This window comes from Jaculus jaculus, chromosome 13, assembly GCF_020740685.1.
Source record: "Jaculus jaculus isolate mJacJac1 chromosome 13, mJacJac1.mat.Y.cur, whole genome shotgun sequence".
NCBI classification, from domain to species: Eukaryota; Metazoa; Chordata; class Mammalia; order Rodentia; family Dipodidae; genus Jaculus; species Jaculus jaculus.
Genome location: NC_059114.1, coordinates 4678555 through 4701997, shown reverse-complemented (window position 1 = coordinate 4701997; position 23443 = coordinate 4678555). Strand labels below are relative to the sequence as shown.

Here is a 23443-nt window from a genome sequence, read left to right as displayed (position 1 = left end):
GGGGAACCAAACCTGGCCCAACAGGCTTTGTAAATTGCTTTTAACCACGGAGCCATCTATTCAGCACTAGGTATAGTTTTGTGCGTGTGTGCATGTGTGCATGTGTGCATGTGCGTGTGTGTGTGTGTGTGTGTGTGTGTTTGAGGTAGGGTCTCGCTCTAGCCCAGGCTGACCTGGACTTCACTATGTCGTCTCAGGCTGGCCTCAGATTCGTGGCGATCCTCCTACCTCTGCCTCCCCAGTGCTGGGATTAAAGGCGTGCGCCACCACGCCTGGCTAGGCTGTCATTTTTAAACCCTTATAATATGAAGTCGAGCCATGCACTTCAAGCTAAGGCTGTTCCTATCAAGCTGGGGTTGCAGTCCTCATTTTATTCCCGTTGTCATGACAACACTTTTAAAGAGCAGCATCTCATTACAGACTTGAAAAATCACATTCGAGCAGGGTACCCAGTACTGCTCCGAGGGGCTTTAAAAAAGTCTGGAGGGCAGCGCGTGGGGGCTCAGCAGCGCAGGGCTTGCTGAGCGTGCGTGAGGCCCCGGGGTCAGCCTCTAGTGCCCAGGAAGCGAAGGACAGGACTGCACAGCCTGCGACACACGCTTTCTTGGCCCTGGCCCCGGAAGCTCCGTAACTGTTTTGCTTTTGTTTTTCTTATCCCTGGAGATCAATGGCTCGCCAGGGTGTGTGTGTGTGTGGGGGGGGGGGGGAGAGCTTCCGGAAGCTATGCGGGAAGATACTTAGTACTGTCCCCGCTCCTCTCCACTCTGGCTGCACGAACTAAAAGCACTCCCGTCACCTCCTGTGTTCCCAGCCTGCACCAGACAGGTTTGGGAGTCAGGAAGTGAGGGTGCTCTCAGTAACTCCAGGGCTGGTGCTAGCTATTGGCAGGATCTGTTCTTGCAAACACAACTTTAGAGCAAGAAGCACTTCTGGAAATGCAGAGCTGTGACATAACCACTGATCAGGAGACACTGGGCTTGATGCATGAATCAGGGACCCCTTGTGTACTAAATTTAGTATTTCTGTCCTCTCTTTTCCCTTTCCCCTCTCTCTTCTCTCTCATTTCTCTTTCCTCCTCTCTCTCCCTTCTCTCCTGTCTTTTTTTCTTTCCTTTTTTTTTTTTTTTTTTCGTTTGTTTTTCAAGGCAGGGTCTCACTCTCATCCAGGCTGACCTGGAATTCACTATATAGTCTCAGGTGGCCTGGAACTCACATCGATCCTCCTACCTCTGCCGCCCCCCCTCCGCGAGTGCTGGGGTTAAAGGCATGCACCACTATGACTGGCTTTTCTTTTTTTCCTTTTTTTTTTTTTTTTTTTTGTTCGAGGTAGGGTCTCGCTCCAGCTCAGGCTGAACTGGAATTTACTATGTAGCCTCAGACTGGCCTTGAACTCACAGCAATCCTCCTCTGAGTGCCAGGATTCAAGTCATGTGCCATCATGCCTGGCTCTTTCTCTCCTTTTTCTCCTTTCTCTCCCCACTTTCTCTCTCTTCTCTATCTCCTCTCCCTACTCCAAGGACTAAGGACTCACTCTATAGTCCAGACTGGCCTCAAATTCAGTGATTCCCAGGCTTCAGCCTTCCCAAGTGCCGAGATCTCTGTTGTGAGCCACCTTGCTCCACTTTATTATTTTAATTTCTTTCTTCCTTTCTTTTTTGGTTTTTTGAGGTAGGGTCTCACTCTAGCCCAGGATGACCTGGAATTCACTATGTAGTCTCAGGGTGACCTCGAACTCACAGTGATCTTCCTACCTCTGCCTCCCAAGTGCTGGGATTAAAGGCATGCATCACCATACTTGGCCTTTTAATTTCCTCTTAAAAAAGTATTTAGTTGTTTGCAAGAGAAAGAGAGAGGGAGAGAGGAAGAGAGGGAGAGAGCGAGAGAGCGAGAGAGTGAGAGAGAATGGGTACATCCGGGCTTCTTACCATGGCAAACGAATTCCAGATTCATGTGCCACATTGCGTACTTGGCCTTCCATGGGTAGTGGGGAACTGAACCCAGGCTTTCAGGTTTTGCAAGCAAGTACCTTTAACCAGTGAGCCATCTCTCCAGCCCTATATTTTAATTTCTTTTAGCCTCATGCAAATAGGAAGATGTTTCTATGGAGGGAATGAGCTAGTTGAATACTGGCATTTCCAGTCATTATATACTGAGGGAGTCAATCTGTTGTGTTTAATTCTCTGGGTCTTTAAATAAATTTAGCCAATAAATTTTAAAATCTATTTTCTTATTATTTATTTGAGAGAGAAAGTCGGGGGGTGGGGAGACCGAGAGTGGGTACTCTAGGGCCTTCAGCCACTGCAAATGAACTCCAGACACATGCGCCTCCTTGTGTGCATCTCGCTTACGTGGGCCCTGGGGAACCAAACCTGGGTCCTTTGGCTTCGAAGGCAAGTGCCTTAACTTCTAAGCCATCTCTGTAACCCTAGATCTATTTTTATTTACGTATGGACCCATGTTCTTTGTATGGCGATTTCAGCAAATTATTCTGTTATAATTGGGGCGGGCTGGTCTTTGCTACTGCATACTAAGAGGTGGCCACATGCACAACATCTGCGGCGTGATCCTTGGCTGCCAAATGATTTCTCATCAAAATGCAAAGCAGCCAGCGCAGTCACTCGCACGCGCCTAAGTGCTCCTGCTCAAAGCCACCCCGTCCCTTTGTTCCGCACAGTGAGGGCTGGTCGTCAGGCCAGGCCATCCCCCTTGCTCGCAGGATCTGACACTGTGAGGCAGGAACAAGGCAGAGTCCACCTAGTTCCCAGCTTTAAGAACAATGGAGTATCAAGAAAGAACATGTGCTTAGTATCCCAACCACTGGATATACAGCCAAATTCCCAACGCCAGAGACAAAGGGACGCGTTCTAGGCTTATTTGAACGTGAGCAGGCGGCCAGGCCACTTGCTTTCTGAGCTCGGAAGGCACCGGCCCACTACCTCCCATCTCTCCTGTTGCCACACCACGCTGGTACCTGGGCTGGGATCAGCTTCTCTCTCTCTCTCTCTCTCTTTTTTTCCAAGGTAAGGTCTCTCTCTAGCTCAGGCTGAACTGGAATTCACTCTGTAGTCTCAGGGTGGCCTCGAACTCACAGTGCTCCTCCTACCTCTGCCTCCCGAGTGCTGGGATTAAAGGTGTGCGCCACCACGCCTGGCCAGCTTCTTTCTTTTTTGTGTGTGTCTACAACACTTTTGCCTAGATATCATTATTGGTTTGTGTTTTGGAGAGAGGGTCTCACAATGTAGCCAGGGCTCGCCCACAACTTGCAGCGATCCTCTTGCCTCAGCCTCATAAATGTGGCATTACAGGCCTGTCCACAGCTTACTTAGGTAGGGTCACATCCATTTAAAAAAATAGAGCCAGGCGTGGTGGCACAGGCCTTTAATCTCAGCAACTCAGGAGGCAGAGGTAGGAGGATCACTGTGAGTTTGAGGCTACCCTGAGACTACAGAGTGAATTCTAGGTCAGCCTGGGCTAGAGCAAAACCCTACCTCGAAAAACAAAACAAAACTATATATATATGTTTGTGTGTGTGTGCGCGCGTGTATGTGTGTAATTTATTTATTTGCAAGGAGAGGGAGAGAGAGAGAATATGGGCATACCAGGGCCTCCAGCTACTGCAAGTGAGCCCCAGATACATGAGCCACTTTGTGTATCTAGCTCCACGTGGGTACTGGGCAGCCGAAGACAGATTGTCAGGCCTTGCAGGCAAGTGCCTTAGCCGCGGAGCCATCTCTCCAGCCTCACCTGCACTTTCATGGAGTAGAAAACTGAGAGGTCGTGTGACTTTTCCCATCACCCTTCCCCCCCCTGCTTTAACAGCTGCTGTGTCTCCACCACCCCACTATCATCACAGACCGCGCTCCATCCCTAGGGTCACACAAGAAGTGTTTGAAGGAGCACTTTTTTAAAAAAAATATTTGATTTAGTTTTATTTATTTGAGTGTGTGTGTGTGTGTGTGTGTGCGTGAGAGAGAGAGAGACAGAGAGAGGGGGAAAGAGAGAGCGAAAAAATGGTTACACCAGGGCCTCTAGCCCCTGCAAACAAATTCCAAACCACATGTGCATGTGGCTGATGTGGGCACTGGGGATTCAAACCTGGGTCCTTAGTTCTACAGGCAAGCGCCTTAACCGCTAAGCAATCTCTCCAGCCCAAGGAGCACTTTTTATTTCCTGTGGCTCAACATTTTTTTTTTTTTAATTTATTTGAGAGCAACAAACAGACAGAGAGAGAAAAAGTGAGAGAGAGACAGAGAGAGAGAGAAAGAGAAAGAGAATGGGCACATCAGGGCCTCCAGTCACTGCAAATGAACTCCAGGTGCATGCGTCTTAAGTGGGTCCTGGGGAATCAAACCTCGAATCTAGATCTTTAGGCTTCACAGGCAAGTGCTTAACCGCTAAGCCATCTCTCCAGCCCGTGGGGCTGAACTCTTACTCTATCATGCTTCGTGATGACCATCCACTGACCAGAAGGGCGTTTCTGAGACACCTGGTACATTTTCATATGGGCTAGATTAGATGGTAGGAAGGAAGGATTACTAGTTTTGTTAGGCATGAAATGGCATTTGAATCATGCAAGAAAACATCCATACTTTGGAAGTGCATGTGCCAACAAGATGACATGAGGTCTGCCTTCCCCCAACAGTCACAATAACCAAAGGGACAGACAGAGCGAACATGGAACCCCCACAGTTCTTACAACCAGATGGTGGATACAAGTTGGCAATCCTGAACAGCCTGTGAGTGTCGGGGCACTCAGAGGCAGTAAGCAGGCTAGGATAGGCTAGAATCAGCATTCTCTTTATTTTAATTAATTAATTAATTTTTCATGGTAGGGTCTCGCTCTAGCTCAGGCTGACCTGGAATTCACTATGTAGTCTCAGGGTGGCCTCAAACTCATGGTGATTCTCCTACCTCTGCCTCCCAAGTGCTGGGATTAAAATCGTGAACCACCACGCCTGACTCAACATTCTTTTTTTAAACTTCTATTTTTTTAAAAAATTTTTTGTTTATTTATTTATTTAAGAGTGACAGACAGAGAAAGAGGCAGATAGAGACAGACACAGAATGGGCATGCCAGGGCTTCCAGCCACTGCAAACGAACTCCAGATGCGTGTGCTCCCTTGTGCATCTGGCTAACGTGGGTCCTGGGGAATCGAGCCTCGAACAGGGGTCCTTAGGCTTCACAGGCAAGCACTTAACCACTAAGCCATCTCCCCAGCCCTTAAACTTCTATTTTTATTTGCTTATTTGAGAGAGAGAGAGAGATAGATAGAGAGAGAGAGAGAGGGAGAGAGGGAGAGAGGGAATGAATGGGCATACCAGGGCGTCCAGCCACTGCAAACAAACTCCAGACGTATGTGCCACCTTGTGCATCTGACTTGTATGGGTCCTGGGGAATTAAACCTGGGTCCTTTGGCTTTGCAGGCAAGTGCCTTAACTGTTAAACCATCTCCCCAGCCTTCAGCATTCTTTTCAAAAAATAGTTTATTTATGTATTTGCAACTCAGGGGCTGATCTACATTCCAGGCCAAAGGTAGGCGGAGCAGTCTGAGTCCAGCCTGGGTCCCTGGTGCTCCTGCCTGTGTGTGCGGCTGACGGAGGTGCCTCTTTCTGCCTGGATTTATGAATGGGAGCCAGTTTCTCCTGCCGTTGATGGAATTCTCTTGGGTCTGTCACCTGGCCTTCCATAAATGGTGTCTGGTTTGGATGTTCATCCCAGCAACATAGAGCTGTCTACAACACATGAGTTCTAGGGAATTGAATCTAGGCTGTCAGGCTTTGCAAGCAAGTACCTTTAACTGCTGTGCCATCCCTCCATCCTACCTTTTCTCATTTCTTTTTTAAAAAAAAATTTTATTTTTTATTTACGAGAGGGAGAGAAAGAGAATGGGTGCACGAGGGCTGCCGACCTCTGCAAACGAACTTGACGCATGCGCCGCCTTGTGCATCTGGCTTACGTGGGTCCTGGGGAATCGGACCCGGGTCCTTCGACTTTGCAGGTAAGCGCCTTATCCACTAAGCCATCCCTCCAGCCCCTTCTCATTTCTTAATGATACTTTCCAGCAACCTGGAATGAAAGATCGTCAGCCTACGGTGGTCAGTGTGTACTAATCCAGTGACCACTCGACCCCAGGAGACTAATGGGGCACTCCCCTTCCTTGTCCACTCACCATCCCTACCACAAGGTGCTGATCAAGGGCTGACAGCCCAGTATGATGATATCAATAGCATTTTAGTTTCGGCAAAACATAAAAATGAATAAATACATAAACCAGGGGCTGGAGAGGTGGCTTAGCATCAAGGCGCTTGCCAGCAAAGCCACAGGACCCGGCTTTGATTCCCCACTACCCACGTAAAGCCAGATGCACAAGGTGTTGCATGCACCTGGAGTTTGTTTGCAGTGGCTGGAGGTCTTGGTGCACCCATTCTCTCTCTCTGCCTCTTTCTCTCTCTCATAAACAAATAAACCAATATCTTTGCTATTTAGACAGCTAGGTCCTGTACTTTATAGTCTTGCGATTCAACCCATAAAATCATGTCTACACTTGGGCCCTTCCCTCTTATCTTGTACTCTTGTGAATGAATCATGAACTCAGGAGCACACTTACTAGGTTTATGAGACTACATTAGCTACATCAAAATAAGGGTTTTCTGTTCCAGCTTTCGTCTCTTGAGGCAACTATCAACTACAAAGAGCCCGAGGTTATGTACAGTTTAATTCCAGGGTTCTTAAAAAAATAATTGTTGGGCTGGAGAGATGGATTAGTGGTTAAGGTACTTGCCTGCAAGGCCTAAAAGCCAAGGTTCAATTCCCCAGTTCACACATAAGGCCAGATGCGCAAGGTGGCGCACGCATCTGGAGCTAGTTTGCAATGGCTAGAGGCCCTGGTGCGTCCATTCTCTCTCTCTGTCTCTCTCTCCTGTGTCTCCCTCTCTCTTTCTCTTTCTTTTAAATAAAGATGTTTTAAAAGTTGAGTGTGTGTGTGTGAGTGTGTGTGTGATAGTTTCCTTATCTAGTCGTCAGATGATGGCATTTGGGTTGATTCCTAGTTACTGTGAATATGGCAGCCGTGACCATGGGTGGCCAAGTGTCTCAGGGGTAGGTGAGAGTCCACTGGGGTATGCTCAGCTGTGATAAAGCTGGGCCACATGGTAGTTCTATTTTTAGCTTTTTGAGAAACCATTGTCCTGAGTTCCACAGTGGCCACACCGGTTCACGCTCCCACCACCAGTGAGTAAGAGCGCTTCTCTCCCCACGCCCTCCCGGGCATTTGCTGTCAGTTACATCGAGCGGGAAGACAGAATGGCTTTCACCAGGGACGCGAACGACAGCAAACGCCAAGGGACGCGTTCTGGCTGCAAGCTTCTCAAGCCTCACCCAGCATTTTGGAATTCAAAGCACAGAGAAGGCTGGCCCCGGTGGGTGTTAAGCAAAGTCAAATGGGAGGCTCTTTCAGAACTGACACGCATTCCCGTAAGGAAGCATTTTGATCCCTAGGAGGGGCGGAATTTTTCTTTGACCAAAAATACACCATTTGGCAGGCTGGGCTTATTGTTTCCAAGTGAGCAGTGTGGGTGTTCCCGTCCCGAGAGCAGATGCCCTCCAACTGTTTAGACAGGGTATCAGGGCCTCCACGAGGACAGTGGCTCCACGCTGCCAGCCATTTTTTTTTGCCACCTTCCAGAGCAGAACCCTGGGTTACGCTGCGCACCACAAATAATATTCTCAGCAGGAAAGGGCAGAGATCCGACTTGCCAGCTATGTTTTTGTTAGTACTTCTAGAGTCGACACTGTCCTTAAAGTGAGAGCATTTGAGCAAATGCAAGCGCACTTCCGCCTCAGAGACGCACGCGCTGTACATCGCCTGACTAGTCGTGGCTCTGACTCACTGAGGGTCTTAGGTTCATAGACTTTGAGATTGTCCTAGCCAGTGTCTTGTTTCTGATTTTTTTAAAAAATATATTATTTATTTATTTATTTGACAGAGAAAGAGGGAGGGAGAGAGCGAGCGAGATTGAGAGAGAGAGAGAGAGAGAGAGAGAGAGAGAGACAGACAAAGAGGAGAGAGAGAATGGGCACACCAGGGCTTCCAGCCACTGCAAACGAACTCCAGACGCGTGCGCCCCCTGTGCAGTTGGCTAACCTGAGTCCTAATTGAACCTGGATCCTTTGGCTTTGCAGGTAAACACATTAACCACTAAGCCAGCCATCCCTCCAGCCCTTTTCTGAATTTTTTTTTAAAAAATATTTTATTTATTTGACAGAGAAAGAGGGAGAGAGTGAGAGAGAATGGGCCCTCCAGGGCCTCCAGCCACTGCAAACAAACTCTGGACACGTGTGCCCCCCCCCCCCCCCCCGTGCATCTGGCTAACATGGGTCCTGGGGAATCAAACCTGGGTCCTTTGGCTTTGTAGGCAAACGCCTTAACTGCTAAGCCATCCCTCCAGCCCTTGTTTCTGATTTTTACTTTTTGTTTGTGTATGTGATGTGGTGCTTGTGTAGGGTGTGTGAAAACACGTGCATGTTCCCAGCGTGCTTTGCTTGCCTGTGTGTGCGTGTGGAGTGCCTGCCTGAGGCGGCTGGACTCGAATGCTGGGCACCCAGCTCCGTCTCTCTTTCGGTTTGAGCCGGAGCCTCTTATGGATCCGGAGCTTGATGTTTTTCTCAAGCCCTGGCGACTCCCTGGGTCTCTGCTTGTGTCTGTGGGATAGGGGTTATGGGAGCACATGGGACATGCCCAGCTCTTTTGAAGTAGGTGGATTCAGGCAGCCTGCCGGCCCTTATGGCTCGTGCAGGATGCTCACTTAACTGCTGAGCCATCTTCCCGGTCCCAGCTAGTGTCTTTGAGAATGGTTAAAGAGAAGCAGTGAGGAAAAACAAGGAAGTAGGGGACTGGGACAATGACTCGGTGGATAAAGTGCTCACTGTTGAAGTGGGAGGATGTGGAGTTGGATCTCCAGCACACACGTAAATGCTGTGTGTGCGTGGTGGTCCATCCGTGATCTCAGAGCCGGGGAGACACAGGCAGGCGATGTGTAGGGTAAGCTGGCTAACTAGACCAGCTGAATCAGGGTGCTCTGGGTTCATGTGACACATCCAGTCTCAATGAATAAGGGGGAAGGTGACACTAATGTTAACCTTTGGCCTCCACATCACACACGCCTGCACACACACACTTCCACGTACATATGATCACACCCACATGCACACACTTCTACATACACATGATCACACACTCTTCCATGTACATATGATCACACACACACACACACACACACACACACGAACAAATTAAGAAAAAGGGGCTGGAAGAGATGGCTTAGTGGTTAAGGCACTTGCCTGCAAAGCGTAAGGACCCAGGTTCAATTCCCCAGTACCCATGTAAGCCAGATTGGCACAAGCTAGAGACTCTGACATGCCCATTCTCTATATATGTACCTGTCCCCCCCTCTGTCTCTCACACACAAATAAATAAATAATGTTAAAATTAAAAAATTTTTCAAAGACATTTTTATTTTTATTTATTTATTTATTAGAGACAGAGAGAGAGGGAGAGAGAGAGATAGTGAATGAGAATGGACATGCCAGGGCTTCTAGCCACTGCAAATGAACACCAGATGCATGTGCCACCATGTGCTTCTGGCTTACATGGGACCTGGGGAACTGAACCTGGGTCCTTGGGCTTCGCAGGCAAGCACCTTAACCACTAAGTCATCTCTCCAGCGCCTAAATTAAAAAAAAAAAGAAATTAAGAAAAAACAGCTAGGTACTTACTTGGGAAGCAAAGATAGGAGGATCACCAGTGAGTTTGAGGCCACCCTGAGACTACATAGTGAAGAAAAACCAAAAAACAAACAAACAAGACAGTAGCAGGATCTATAATGGTAAGAAGACACACATGCATGTGCACACATGCTTATCAGCTTGCATGACAGAGGCCATGTAATTGGGTGGATCTTTTCTTTGGAGCAATGGCCTCTGCTCGATGTCCTCGAAGGTGCTGGTCACAGCACCAGCGTCCTAATTTGTGAGGATTAAAAGGCATCAGGCCAGTCAACCATAGTTCTAGGCACAGAACATATACCCAGTCAAGCTAACATCTATTACGTATGTCATCGCCATCAACACATTCAAGAATGAAAAGACAAATTAATGGCCTTACCTAAACCACGAAAAAGCGGCATGCTTTCATACTCGCCTATGTCTTGACTCACTCGGTCTCCCTAGACCTGCCCATTTCATGAGGCAGATTTTGGCACAATGACGAGAGTGCCGAGAAGCCTCCTTGTGACCCCGTTATCTAGGCTGGGCTTCTCTGTGTGGGGGTGTGGAACAAAGGGCAAGTCATCCTTAGTGTGCTGGGCTAACGTTTGCTGAAAACAAAACTTGTTTATGGCACATAATTTTGGCTTAGTATAACTAGGATCACTTTTTCCCTCCAAAAGGAAAATTGAGAGCCAAATATAGATGACCCTTTCTCTATTCTTTTTTTAAAAAAATAATTAATTAATTAATTTATTTGAGAAAGAGAAAGAGGCAGAGAGAGAGAGAGAGGGAGGGAGGGAGGGAGAGAGAGAGAGAATGGACACACCAGGGTCTCCAACCACTGCAAATGAATTCCAGACACCTGTGCCACCTTGTGCATCTGGCTTACATGTGTACTGGGGAATCGAACAGAGACTGTTAGGCTTCTCAAGCAAGAACCTTTAACCACTGAGCAATCTTCTCAGCCCTGTTTTTTCTCTTTCTTTTCTTTTCTTTTGTCTTTTTTCGGTGCAGAGTCTCACTCTAGCCCAGGCTGGCCTCAAACTCCCAATGATCCTCCTACCCCAGTCTCCTAACTGCTGGCATTAAAGGTGCGTGCCACAATGCCTGGCTTTCAAGTAAACTAGTGAAGCCTCAGTCTTCTCACAATGCCACGTGAGAGTTCAGAGAGGCTTTCTCGGCCATCTATCACTTGGTCAAGTCATAAGGAAATTTCCATCTATGTTCCTGCCCCCATAGTTTGTTCCAGCTGCCTGTTTTAATTTTAGGTTTTGGAAGCATGGAGGCTCAGGACCAGTGTGGGAAGTTATAATTGATCATTACTATGAGCCCCTCATGAATCTTGATACAGGGAACAGACATCATTCCCACCAAGTTGTCCTCACAAGAGAAATTAATCCCCAGGCTAACACAGAGCCCATGAAGACCACCTCTCATGAGCTGATCTGCAAAAAGAAAAAAAAGAAAAAAAAAAGGAACTTCTGGAAAAGATCAAGTGTTCATTAAGTCAGTGAATCACAGCTATTGTTCTGGAAATAATATTCAAATCTAGTCAGTCCAAATCTGAGAACCTTGTTTGTGATACAAATCAAAGGGGGAAATACTTCTGCTTCACTAATCCATACGATTTTGCGCATCCCCGGAGGGTTGGTGATTACTTTAAATCTTTCCCGATAGACAGAAGGGTAAATCAGGCGTGTATTAACTAGATTTGACAGTATTCATTTTTCTCCAACTGCAAGTAATTATCCCATATAGTTCTCTGATGCATAAATTAAAATGGCATGAATTAACAATGACCTTGTTTTCCTATATTCAGTAATTAAGATGAAATCGATCAAGGGCTACTTCACGTGGACATGGAGCTGCTAACTTCCCTCGTAAAAGAAAAGGGGTAACTCCCCGCCTGCCTTTCCCCGCTCCATGCCCCTCCCCTGCTGGGGCTGGCTCAGGTCGGAGGCAGAGTGAGAAGACTGTTGTCACCAGGCAGGAAGCCTTGCTGTTGATGTATCACTGTTTCTCAGGGTGCTTTTCCCAGGGTGCCATAGGGAAAAAAAAAAAGAAAGTGTCCACCTTTAACTTCCCCACAGTAGGCCACCTTTGTGGACACTTGGCTGCCACACTGAACCTTTCCCCCTTGAGGACGTGGAAATCTTTTCCAAGGCTGAAATAGACTCCAAAGAGTCTCCATCGTTGCCTTGACATCCACCAAGAACCTCAGGCCGCGTGGGCAGTCCGAGGCTTGCGCTGCGAAGCCAGAAGGCCAGGCAGCCACAGCCCAGCTGCGTTCACGTGGGGGCGCTTCCTGAGCGCGCTGCCGGCTGCCGCTTGCTGTGGGAACCCAAGCTCCGGGCCGGGAGTCTGCGCGTTGAGTCTACGTTCATTGCCATGACCTGGGCTCTGATGCCCAACCGGCCTAGGTTTAAAGTTGAACTGTCTGAGTCCTAATGACTTCGCAAAGTCAACTTTTTCTCATCTGTAAGACGAGGGAACTAATTCTCTCAGTGTAGTGTGAAGAATCCATGAATGAATTCACATTTCTGGCATGTTAGCAATGCTTTCAGACGGCAGTGACAATTGTTGGTGTGGTAGCTAAGGTTTGACTGCAGAAGAGAGAGCGGTATTCAACACACAATATGCACGTACACATATGTGTATATGTCATTCAGGATTTGTATTTATCTTTCACTTTTAAAAGATTATTTTATAGGCTGGAGAGATGGCCTAGCAGTTAAATCATTTACCTGCGAAGCCTAAGGACCCAGGTTCAATTCTCTAGGTCCCGTGTAAGCCAGATGCACAAGGTGGCACATGCTTCTGGAGTTCGTTTGCAGCGGCTCGGGGCCCTGGGCATGCCCATTCTCATGCACTTTGATTCTCTCCCTCTCTCTGTCTCAAATAAATAAATAAAATAGATAAATAAAATGTTTAAAAAGATTATTTTATTTATTTATTCTTGGTTTTTGGAGGTAGGGTCTTGTGCTAGCCTAGGCTGACCTGGAATTCACTATGTAGTCTCAAGCTGGCCTTGAACTCACAGTGATCCTCCCACCTCTGCCTTCTGAGTGTCTGCTGGGATTAAAGGTGTGCACCACTCAACCTGGCTATCTTATTCATTTTGAGAAAGAGCGACAGAGAAGAAAGGCAGACAGAGAGAGTGAGTATGGGTACACCAGGGCATCCTGTCACTGCAAACGAACTCCAGATGGATGTGCCACTTAGTACATCTGGCTTTATGTGGGCGCTGGAGAATCAAGTCCTGGCCATCAGACCTTTCAAGCAAGCGCCTCTAACCGCTGAGCCATCTCTCCAGCCCACTCTTTCACTTCTTTGTTGTGTATTTTGAGATAAGCTCTGTCGGAGAAGCAGCCCGCAGCCCATGAAGAGCTGTGCCCGGGTGCCCCATGACCGCCGTTGCCCACTGTCCAATCCCTCTTCCTTCTTTCTCCCCGTTTCCCTGAGGACCCCCAATTTGAAGACATTCCTGAGTAATTGTTTTCAGCCCCCTACTTGCTACATAAGGACAATTAGAGTTAAAAAAATTATTTACTTATTTACAAGCAGAGTGAGTGAGAGAGGAGAGAGAGAGAGAGAGACAAAGAGAATGGGCGTCTCAGGGCCTACAGCCTCTGCAAATGAACTCCAGATGTATGCACCACTTTGTACATATGGCTTTATGTGGGTTCTGGGGAATCGAACCCAGGTCATTAGGCTTTGCGGGCAAGTGCCTTAACCACTGGGCCATCTCTCCAGCCCAGGGACAGTTAGACTTTAAGAGGAACTTGCTTGGATTCTGCAGGTTCTGTGTGGGACTGGACAATTTGAATCTCTGCTGTGTTGTCATTTCCACCACCTTCCCAGATCCAACTCAGCAAACCAGTAATCTGCCCTTTGTAGAAAATTCAAGAATGAAGCCTGGTGTGGTGGGATCTCAGCACTTGGGAGTCTGAAGTAAGAGGCTTGCCATGAATTTGAGGTCAGCCTCAGTTACATAGCTAAGCTTGAGGCCACCTGGGTTACAGAGTGAGACTTTGTCGCCCTACCAAAAAATGAAAATAGAATGAACGTTCACGAATGAGTTTTGGGGTGGAGAGGTACCTCAGTGGGCAAATATGCTTGCTTGCAAAGCCTGATGGCCTGGGTTTGATTCCTCAGTACTCATGTAAAGGCAGTGGCACATGTGTCTGGAGTTCTTTTAAATTGGTAAAAGGCCCTGGTACATCCATTCTCTCCCTCATAAATAAATAAACTATTTGTTAAAAAAGAATGAGTTTCTTAGCCAATATTGAATATGAGGAAGAGGACTTTTGAATTTACTTTTTCCTTTTAAAAAATTAATCAGGGCTGGAGAGATGGCAGGCTGAAGAGATGGCTTAGCAGTTAAGGCACTTGCCTGCAAAGCCAAAGGACTCAGGTTCGATTCCTCAGGACCCATGTAAGCCAGATGCACAAGGTGGCACATGTGTCTGGAGGTCACTGGTGTGCCCATTCTCTCTCTCTCTCTTTCTCTGCCTCTTTCTCCCTCAAGTAAATAAATAAAAACAAACTTAAAAAAATAATATTTTTTTGAGAATTTCATACATGCTTCTAACATATTTTGATAATGTGGATTCATTCCTCAAGATGTCCTCTTGACTCCCTTGAGGTGAGTTTTAGACTTGGCTATTCCATTACTGACTGGGTTCGCTGTTGTATCATCTGCCTCCCAGTGGAGAGGCTGATAGGAATAGCATAAGACTGTGGTCTTGATTGACATTTTCCTCACTTGACTGTAGTGACCAAGCTACTTATCACTAGGTGACCATCCATTCCCCAGTGCCATGCCCCAAACAACCGCGGTGCGCCAGGATTGCAGCAGCTTTGAGTTCAATCAGTCAGACAGACAGCGGTTGCACGTGGACCACCCGGCCTTGGTGTTGCTGAGCCAGCCCCATTCTTGCCTCTTGAAGTCTCAGGTCCCGCCTTGGTCATCTAGCTTGGTCTTCCTCACAGCATGGCCACCTCAGCGTTGTGAAAACAGCTGACATGGCGGATAATGGCTTCAGGGGTCGTTGTCCCAGCCAACAAAGTAGAAACTGAATTATCTTTTAGGATTGGGCAGGGTGGAGCTGGCTTGCAACCCCAGCGCTCTACGGGCAGAGGCAGCAGGTTTGCCACAAGTTTGAAGGTAGCCTAGGCTGCGCAGCGAGTTCAAGGCTAGCCTCTGCTAGATAGCAAGACTCCTGGTCTAAAAATGACGACAACAGTAATAGCTATTCCTAACAGGATCCAGGCTTAGTGTCAAGCCTGGGTCGCAATGCAAGCCTAACGTCTCAGCGTTCGGGAGGCTGGCTGGGTAGGACGATTGTAAGTTGGAGGCCAGGCTGGGTTATATAGCATGTCCTAGGCCACCCCGCGCTGCAGTGAGGAACTTGTTTCCAAAACATCCCCCCCCCAAAACTCAAATACGAAAACAAACAAAAGAAGGCCATACTCTATTGATAATGACTGCCATAGTTTGAGAAGGACAGACATGGGCCCCATGTCTCTGTATGGGAGAAGCATCAGAGCCACTCAATAGGCGGATCCTGTGAGGGAGGGAATAATATTCCAGCCAGCTTTGGAAGCAGAGCCTAGCAGATGCACTGTGGATCGGGGCTGAGCTCGTAAGGAAAGTCCGCATCTGTCCCTGCTGCTGTGACTTCCAGGCCCCCGGCTGCATGCATCTCCACACAGTGTGGCTCCTGATGAGGTCAGATAGGCAACTACGCTGAGCTCCCCTTCTCCTCCCCCCCCCCCCGTTTGCGCCATAACGACTTAATAACATTTGTCGAACATCCTAAAAATCTCAGACGTCCACTTCTGTTCTGCCACATGCCACTGTCCCCCAGCAAAGGACAGCTAGCAGGGCTGGGTGCATCCACCTGTGGCTTCCAAGCCCTTCATGACTTCCCATGACAGCTGCGAGCGACATTGCTGATGGGCATCCAGCGTGTCACACACCCAGGCCGCCCCCTCTCCCGGTGCCTTCCTGTACTGAAGTTCAGGAGCTGGAGGAGTGGCTCACTGGAGAAGGGGGCCCGAGAGGGCCTTTGGCTGGGTTCCATCCCCAGCACCCACATAAAAAGTGGGGAATGGCCACCGACACGTGAACCCCAGTCCCGCGGGGAGTGGGCACTGGCTGGGCCCGGCGCTCAGCCGCTCTGACTGCAGAGAAGGCAGCTTCAGGCGTCCAGGAAACAAGGAGGAAGAGCGACAGTCCTTCCCCGCAGGCTGCCACACACGGGTACACGGGGCAGGCGCGTCTACACATACACGTGCACACACCGTAGAGACACACATCCACACACCAAGGGGCTCAAGATGCCATTTCCAAAATGCTCCACAGCTAAGCTTCCCTAGGCCTCCATGAGAGGCACTCACACGAGATCTGAAATAGCCATGAGTGGGACAAGTGCATTAGCGGCTGTTGTAACAAATGACTGCACAATTCATGGTGTAAAACTTCAGGCCCTTAGGATGGCTTAATTCTGGAAACCTGAAAAGGGTCTCACTCGGTGGAAATGAAAGAATCAGTCTGTATGGGGAGATCCGTTTCCTTCTCTGTTTCTAGAAGCTTCCTCTAATCCTTCTCTTGGGCTCTGTCCTCCATCTTCAAAGCCAGCGACATCACACCCCTCTGGCCTTGCTTCCAGACAGCCATTTGTCCTCTCTGCGTTCAAGGGCTGGAGCACTTTGGCTAGGCCTTGGTGGGCGTTGCTGTCAGGTCTTTGACTAACTCGCATTGGCCAAATCCTGTTGGTCATGGAGGGCAATATATTCATAGGTCTCAGGGATGAGACCATGGGTATGTTGGGGAAGAGGAGGCATTATTTTCTCTATGATCTGTTTTTTAATTAAATTAATTAATTTGATAGAGAAAGAGAGAGAGAGAGAGAGAGAGAGAGAGAGAGAGAGAATGGATGTGCCAGGGCCTTTAGCCACTGCAAACAAACTCCAGATGCATGTGTCACATTGTGCATCTGGCTTCTGTGGGTACTGGGGAATCGAACCTAGGTCCTTAAGCTTCACAGACAAGCGCCTTAACCACTGCACCATCTCTCCAACCCCATGATCTTTTTTCTTTTTCTTTTAATTGGGTGTTTCCTGGCCATGGTTGTGGAAGCCTCATTCTGGAGTCAATGCCTTCTCAAATCAGCAGGTAGCTTCTTGCCCATGTATTAGATATGGGGCTCTACTCATAGCTCAGTTTTATGTGTGGCTTAAAGAGTTCTGTGTAGGAGGCTGGAGAGATGGCTTAGCAGTTAAGGTGCATGCCTGCGAAGCCTAAGGATCTAGGTTCGATTCTCCAGGTCCCATGTAAGCCAGATGCACAAGGTGATGCCTGCATCTGGAGTTCCTTTGCAGTGGCTGGAAGCCCTGGCGTGCCCATTCTCTTTCTTTCTCCCCTCTCTCTTTAATAAATAAATAAAAATAAATCTTAAAAGAGTTCTGTGTAGGTCTGGGGAAATTGCTCAGTGGTTAAAGGTGCTTGCTTGCAAAGCCTGCCAATCCAGGTGCATTCAATTCCCCTGTACTCATATAAAGCTGGTGTACAAAGTGGCACATGCATCTAGAATTCATTTTCAGTGGCAGGAGGGCCTGGGGCGCCCATATTCTCTCTTCTCTTGCAAATAAATAAATAAATAAAAATTTTAAAAGAAGTTCAACGACCGGGCGTGGTGACACACACCTTTAATCCCAGCACTCAGGAGGCAGAAGTAGGAGGATCGCCATGAATTCGAGGTCACCTGAGACTACACAGTGAATTCCAGGTCAGCTTGAGCTAGATTGAAACCCTACCTTGAAAAACCAAAAAAAAAAAAGAGTTCAAGGTAGCATGAGTGCCCTTAGCGTCAAAGCAATGTGTATTTCCTGACCAATAATTAATTCGATAAGCCACATTTATTTTATATCCTTTCTACTGGGTGGACTCTGCTCTCTGCACCCCCCCATGAATGCTGGATCCCCTGTGTGAGTGTTTCCATAGTCTGATGTCCATTTCTCTCTTTTCTAAGCCCTGATTTTTCCCGAGGACAAAGCATCACAAGGACAATGCCAGTGTGGGTGACAGTTTAGGAGAACAAGAGTCACGTCCGGGTGACAAAATGCTACCGGTACCCTTGCGAACTGAAGTGCGGGATGGCCTTGCCATTCACGGGATGCCAGCTGGCATATGTTCTGGAATCTTCATGTAGGGTAGGGTTAGCCTTTAACCTGTGCCCATCAGCAGGGCGCCTGGTGTGGGAACGTATACATTGAAAGGGTAGATGGTTAAGGCCAAGGTCATTCTAGAAGTTCACGGTTAGCAAAGAGCAGGGAAATCAAATGTCATTCTAGGATTAACGTCTTGGGAACTGGTCTAGCTCCAGGAAACTGTCGTTTTGAATTATTCTGCCGAGGAGGAGGAGGAGGGGGGAGGGGGAGGAGGAGGAGGAGGAGGAAGGGAGGAGGAGGAGGAAAGGAGGAGGAGCAGGAGGAAAGAAAGGTGGAGGAGGGGAAGGAAAAGGCTCCTGCTCTGTGTGTTGGTGAGCATTGCTTGGGCGCTTGCAAGGCGCTCTCTCTCCTGTCTTTGCCTCCCTTGGAGGAGCTCTCCTGGAGAACAAGGGGCAGACGCAGACAAGCTGGAAGAGAATGGAGTCATTGTTCCTTCACTTCCTTCCAGAACAATCTGCTTGTGAAGGGAAAAGAGCACATCTAGGGTTAGAGGTGGGAGCCAGTAGCATTCAACTCAAAAGGTGAGGGCAAGCAGGAGAGTGCCAGGTGTCGTCTTTCCACATGTAAGGCCCTCGTGGCGATGGCCCAACCTTGCTCTGACACCCCCATCATTGTTCATAACAGCCTGTCCCCCAACTGTGCCTGCGTGACATTGCCCGCTGGGCATGTCTTCTCACTGTCCTGACTTTTGCTGTCTTCCATCTAGGTTCACAGGTTGTCAGTTAATATTTGGCATCTACTATTGACTGGGCACTGTGCAGCGCTGAGGGCACAAGAATAAACCACACAAACCCCTGTGTCCTCAGGAGCTCGCAATCCTCCTGGTTTTCTTGTCTAGTAAGCCACCCACCCCCCTCGCTCTTCTAGTTATCTGTCCTCACCGGCACTTGGATGAAATCCTCAGAAACTAGCCCCAGCCAGCCTTCTTCCTCTGACCTGTGGCAGGCAGCTCTTGCCCAGGGTGAGCATGGGCCTTACTGTCCACACACTGTGGTTTTGAGTGAAGAGGGTGCTACCAGTAATTATCCTTCAATGCCACGTGGATATGGGGTGCTACAATTGGGGTGGTTCGAGCGTCCTCCAGGGTCCGTTGTGATTACAAGCTGGTCCACGGTGGCTCTGCTGGGTGGGGTGGAACCTCTGGGAAGTGGTGCTGAGAGAGAGAGAGAGAGTGTGTGCATGGGCGCACCAGGGCCTCCCTGCCACTGCAAACAAACTCCAGATGCATGCACTACTTTGTACGTCCTGCTTACACGGGCACTGGGCAATCAAACCCAGGTCATCAGGCCCTACAAGTAAAGGCCTTTTTCCATTGAGCCATTTCTCCAGGCCCTAGCCACTAGAGGAAGGAGAATGCTTGTTTGGGCTTACATTTCTAGGGGATAGAGTCTATTGGGGAAGGCATGGCAGGTCCAGCCATTACAGGTCAGCCAGAGGCAGGAAACGAGAAAGGAGGCAGCAGGTGATGCTGCACACCTTTTATCCCAGAACTTGAGAGGACACTGTGAGTTCAAGGCCAGCCTGAGACTCCATAGTGAATTCCAGGTCAGCCTGGGCCAGAGTGAGACTCTACCTCAAAACACCTAGAGAGAGAGAGAGACAGACAGACAGAGAGAGAAAGAGAAAAGGGGGGGTGGGGAGAGAGGAGGCAAAGCAGAGAGGGGGAGAGGGGAAGAAGGAGAAGTGGAGACATGGAGGAAGGAGCAAAGGGAGGGACAGAGAGGGAGCAGGGGAGAGATGGAGGGAGGGAGAGAGGAAAGAAAGAGAGGGGAGGGGAGAAGAGAGGGAGAAAGTGGGAGTAGGCTGTAAAACCTCAAGGCTTGCTCCCAGTGACTACTTCCTCCAGCATGGCTCCATCACCTTCCAAACAGTGCCATCAGCCGGGGACCCCGTGTTCCAACATGGGCCTATGGGGGACACTTCACATGCAAACCGCAATGCTGTTAAAAATTTCCCACTGTTTTAAGAGTAAAACGCATTCCCTTTGTTTGAAACGCTCTCTGACTGGGAACTCATTTTGAGCTTTGAGAACACAGTGAAGAGATAGCACATCTCATTTTCTTTCACTGTTAAAACAATTCCAATTTTATTTTAATTCTTTTTAAATATTTTAAATTTTTATTTATTTATTTGAACAAGGGGGGAGAGAGAGAGAGGGAGAGAGAGAGGGAGAAAGAGGAAGGTAGAGAGAGAATGGGTGCACTAGGGCCTCTAGCTGCTGGAAACGAACTCCAGACACATGCGCCACCTTGTGCATCTGGCTTATGTGGGTCCTGGGGAATCAAACCTGGGTCTTTTGGCTCTTCAGGCAACCTCCTTAACTGCTAGACCATCTCTCCATCCCTCTAATTTTATTTTTAACTCATGTCATGAACATGTGAAAGCATTTACCCCCAGCCCACATAGCACCATGCGGGTCATATAAACAAAGAACAATGAAATAAACTGGAACCATTTTCTTTCTTCATGTGTTCTGGATTTCCTTTGAAGGATGGCAACCCAGCCAGTGGCCATGTGAGAAACAGCTTTTAAATTTAATTAATTAATTTATTTTTGGGTTTTCAAGGTAGGGTCTCACTGTAGCCTAGGCTGACCTGGAATTCGCTATGTAGTCTCAGGGTGGCCTTGAACCCATATGGCGATCCTCCTACCTCTGTCTCCTGAGTGCTGGGATTAAAGGCGTGTGCTACCACGTCTGGCAGAAACAATCATTTTTAGATAGCTGCTATACCAAAAAAAAAAAAAAAAAAAATCCATTATTTTAGGGAACACTTCCAACCAAGTAGGATGAGCTTACTGTTAGCAAAGCAAGCCAAACAAAGACCTGGACTGCTCGCGTAGGGAGGAAGCTTGTGGCTTCAGAGAGGGGGTAGAAAAAAGGACACGTGGGCCTTTCAGCATCAGTTCATTCAAGATAACGGGATGCATGGAGTGAATTTGTCATGTGGAATCCACAGGAAGGCTTCTACGCCCATCACAGCTGTTTCCATTTTCAGAGGGAGAAATATGATTTGAAATTCGAGAGAAACGGAGCCCAGAGCAGGCTCCTCTGGGATATAAAGGCACCTCGTACAATGCATTTCCTTTTGTGGACCAACTTTCTCATCATCACATTGTGGGATGCTTACATGTCAGCGGCTGGAAGACACCCACCCTCCACCTCGCTTCGCCTTTGGGGACCCAGTTATGTGCCGGGGGACCTATGTGTACCTCCTGTCCCCACCCCCTCCCGATTCTGCAGCTCCATTGTCTGATTTCGGCTGCTATTCTTTTCTGGTTGAACGGCCACACACACAAGCTGCCTCTCTCCCCCAGCTCATGGAACTTCGCTTGGCGGATGAAAGTAGCCACGGTAAAAGATCTGTTCACAGTGGCAAAGCCCTTGCTCTGGGCCACCAGGGCACAGGAAGCCTGAGAGGAAAGTCAAATCTAAAATTGCCCGAGGAGGAGGAGGAGGAGGAGCACCCATTGTATAAGTCAAGTGACTTTCGCTTCCACCACCACTTCCTCCCAGGGAAAGCAAGAAACTGGTTTTAGACTTCTTATTTCTTTTCAGAGTTAAAAACAAGACAGCTTTATATATATTTTTTCCAACCCATTGAATGCACGGACGGTCAAATGAAGCACTTGTTCGCAAGCTCTTCAACCCAAGGGACTTTTGTTTGCACGCGCTGACAGTCTAATATGACATCTGAAAGCTATGCAGTTCATTCCCTGCAGCTGCCCAATCTGTATTTTCGTCTCTCGACAGAGGTGGGCTAATAGCCTGAGCCTAAAATGCAATAGAGAAGTGGCTTGATGGCTTGGTGACACTGAGAAGGAGCCACGTCACAGCTGGGCTGTGGGGTTTATCCCAGGGGGGACGGCCTTATATTGGGAACGGCAGGGCTAGGTGTGATATCTGGCAGAGTGGATATCAATATTGAAGCATGACATCTTTAAAAAAAGCAAAACTATTTTATTTGTGTGTGTGTGTGTGTGTGTGTTCACTGTAAATGAATGCTGGACACATGTGCCACTTTTTCTGGCTTTACATGGGTACTAGGAAATCGAACTTGGGTAGCCAAGCTTTGTAAGCAAGTGCCTTTAACCACCGAGTAATCTCCCCAGAACTCCCTCTCCCCCTCCACCAAGAAGCATGGTATTTTTATGTAGGTCTAACTAGGAAGATCCTTGGACATAAATGTCTCTCCCCACCCTCTGTGAGGGCTCCCTTGGCTTTTCCAGGTCATCCTTGAAATGGGACAGGCCCCTTTTCTGCTGGAAATAACTCTGCTTCGTAATTAACAAAAAGGGAGCCGTTTCTGGAGTTTGTGTTTGGGTAATCAAGATTCCGTGCAAGGCCTTAAATGCGAGCTTTCAGCTTCTGTCTCCCTCTCTAGCTTGGCATTTTGTTATATTTATACTTAGGATAAAATATTCAAAGCAAAATCTCACATTAGAGTGTCAGAGGAAACGGGAAGCAACAGGACCCGGGTCTTTTGGAAAAGAAGCAAAGTCTATTTTGGCTAAACAGATTCTCCCAATGTTCATTTTCAGATGTGTGGAAACAGTAAACTTTTGGACGGGCAAATCCCATTTAACTCTCAGGGCAAAAGCCAGCATTTGACAGTAACCCCACTGACCCACCGCTGAGTGAGGCGCAGGAGGCCGAAGCTGGGGTCCCCAGCTTGCAGCTACAGACAGATGAGGGAGGAAGGCCCTCCCTCAAGACACTGGCGCCCTAAGCAGACACACCCCCGCAATTTGTTCCCACAGAAGTAGGCTGGTTACTGGGCTGCTTTACAATTAAGCCCCAGATACTAGCTGCCAGGATGCTGGTTCTGGGGCACTTCTCCCCTGGCCTCTCCTGCCTGTGGCTAAGCTAGCCCGTGGGAGTGGGGAGACCCAGCTGGTCCCCAAGGGCTGTGGGAACCAGAGGAGGAGGAGGAGGAGGTGGGGGAGAAGTAAGCCAATAGCGACATGGGGATGGCAGTGGGAAGGAGGAGCCAGACAGACCTGACTGGAGACAAAAAAAGGGAAGAAATGGTTGTGTCAGGTAACAATGGGGACAGGTGCTCCCCTGGAAAGTGGGGGACCGGGGAGGAAAGCTAGTCCAAGCGTTTGCTGAGACAATCACCACGGTTTCCCCTACAAGCTGACACGTCTCCTTAGTCACTCCTGCAAGGTGGCCCCAAGACAAGAGCCAGGGGGTGGCTGATCCCACTCTGGTGCCCCCTCCCACGAAGCAAAACCCAGACTTCCCTGTCCCCCCCCCCCTTGTTCTCTCTGCCCACAGAGGGAGCTGTCACTCTGTCAGTCTGTGGCCCTGACACCTGATCGGGCAGCTTCTGCTTAGTGAATTTCGGTCCCTACGGTCTCTAACGGGGGGAGGTCCCCATCACCGTCCACCACTGTCTCCCCAACTCCTCTCCACACCACAGGCACCTGCCCAGGCCGAGCG

At 48.6% G+C, this 23443-nt stretch overlaps 1 protein-coding gene across 4 annotated transcripts in view; it reads right to left on the bottom strand.

Moving 5' to 3' along the window:
• Ripor2 (RHO family interacting cell polarization regulator 2) overlaps positions 1 to 23443 on the bottom strand; it is a 222421-nt gene that overhangs the window by 83878 nt on the left and 115100 nt on the right. The gene's annotated exons all lie outside the window — the stretch shown is intronic.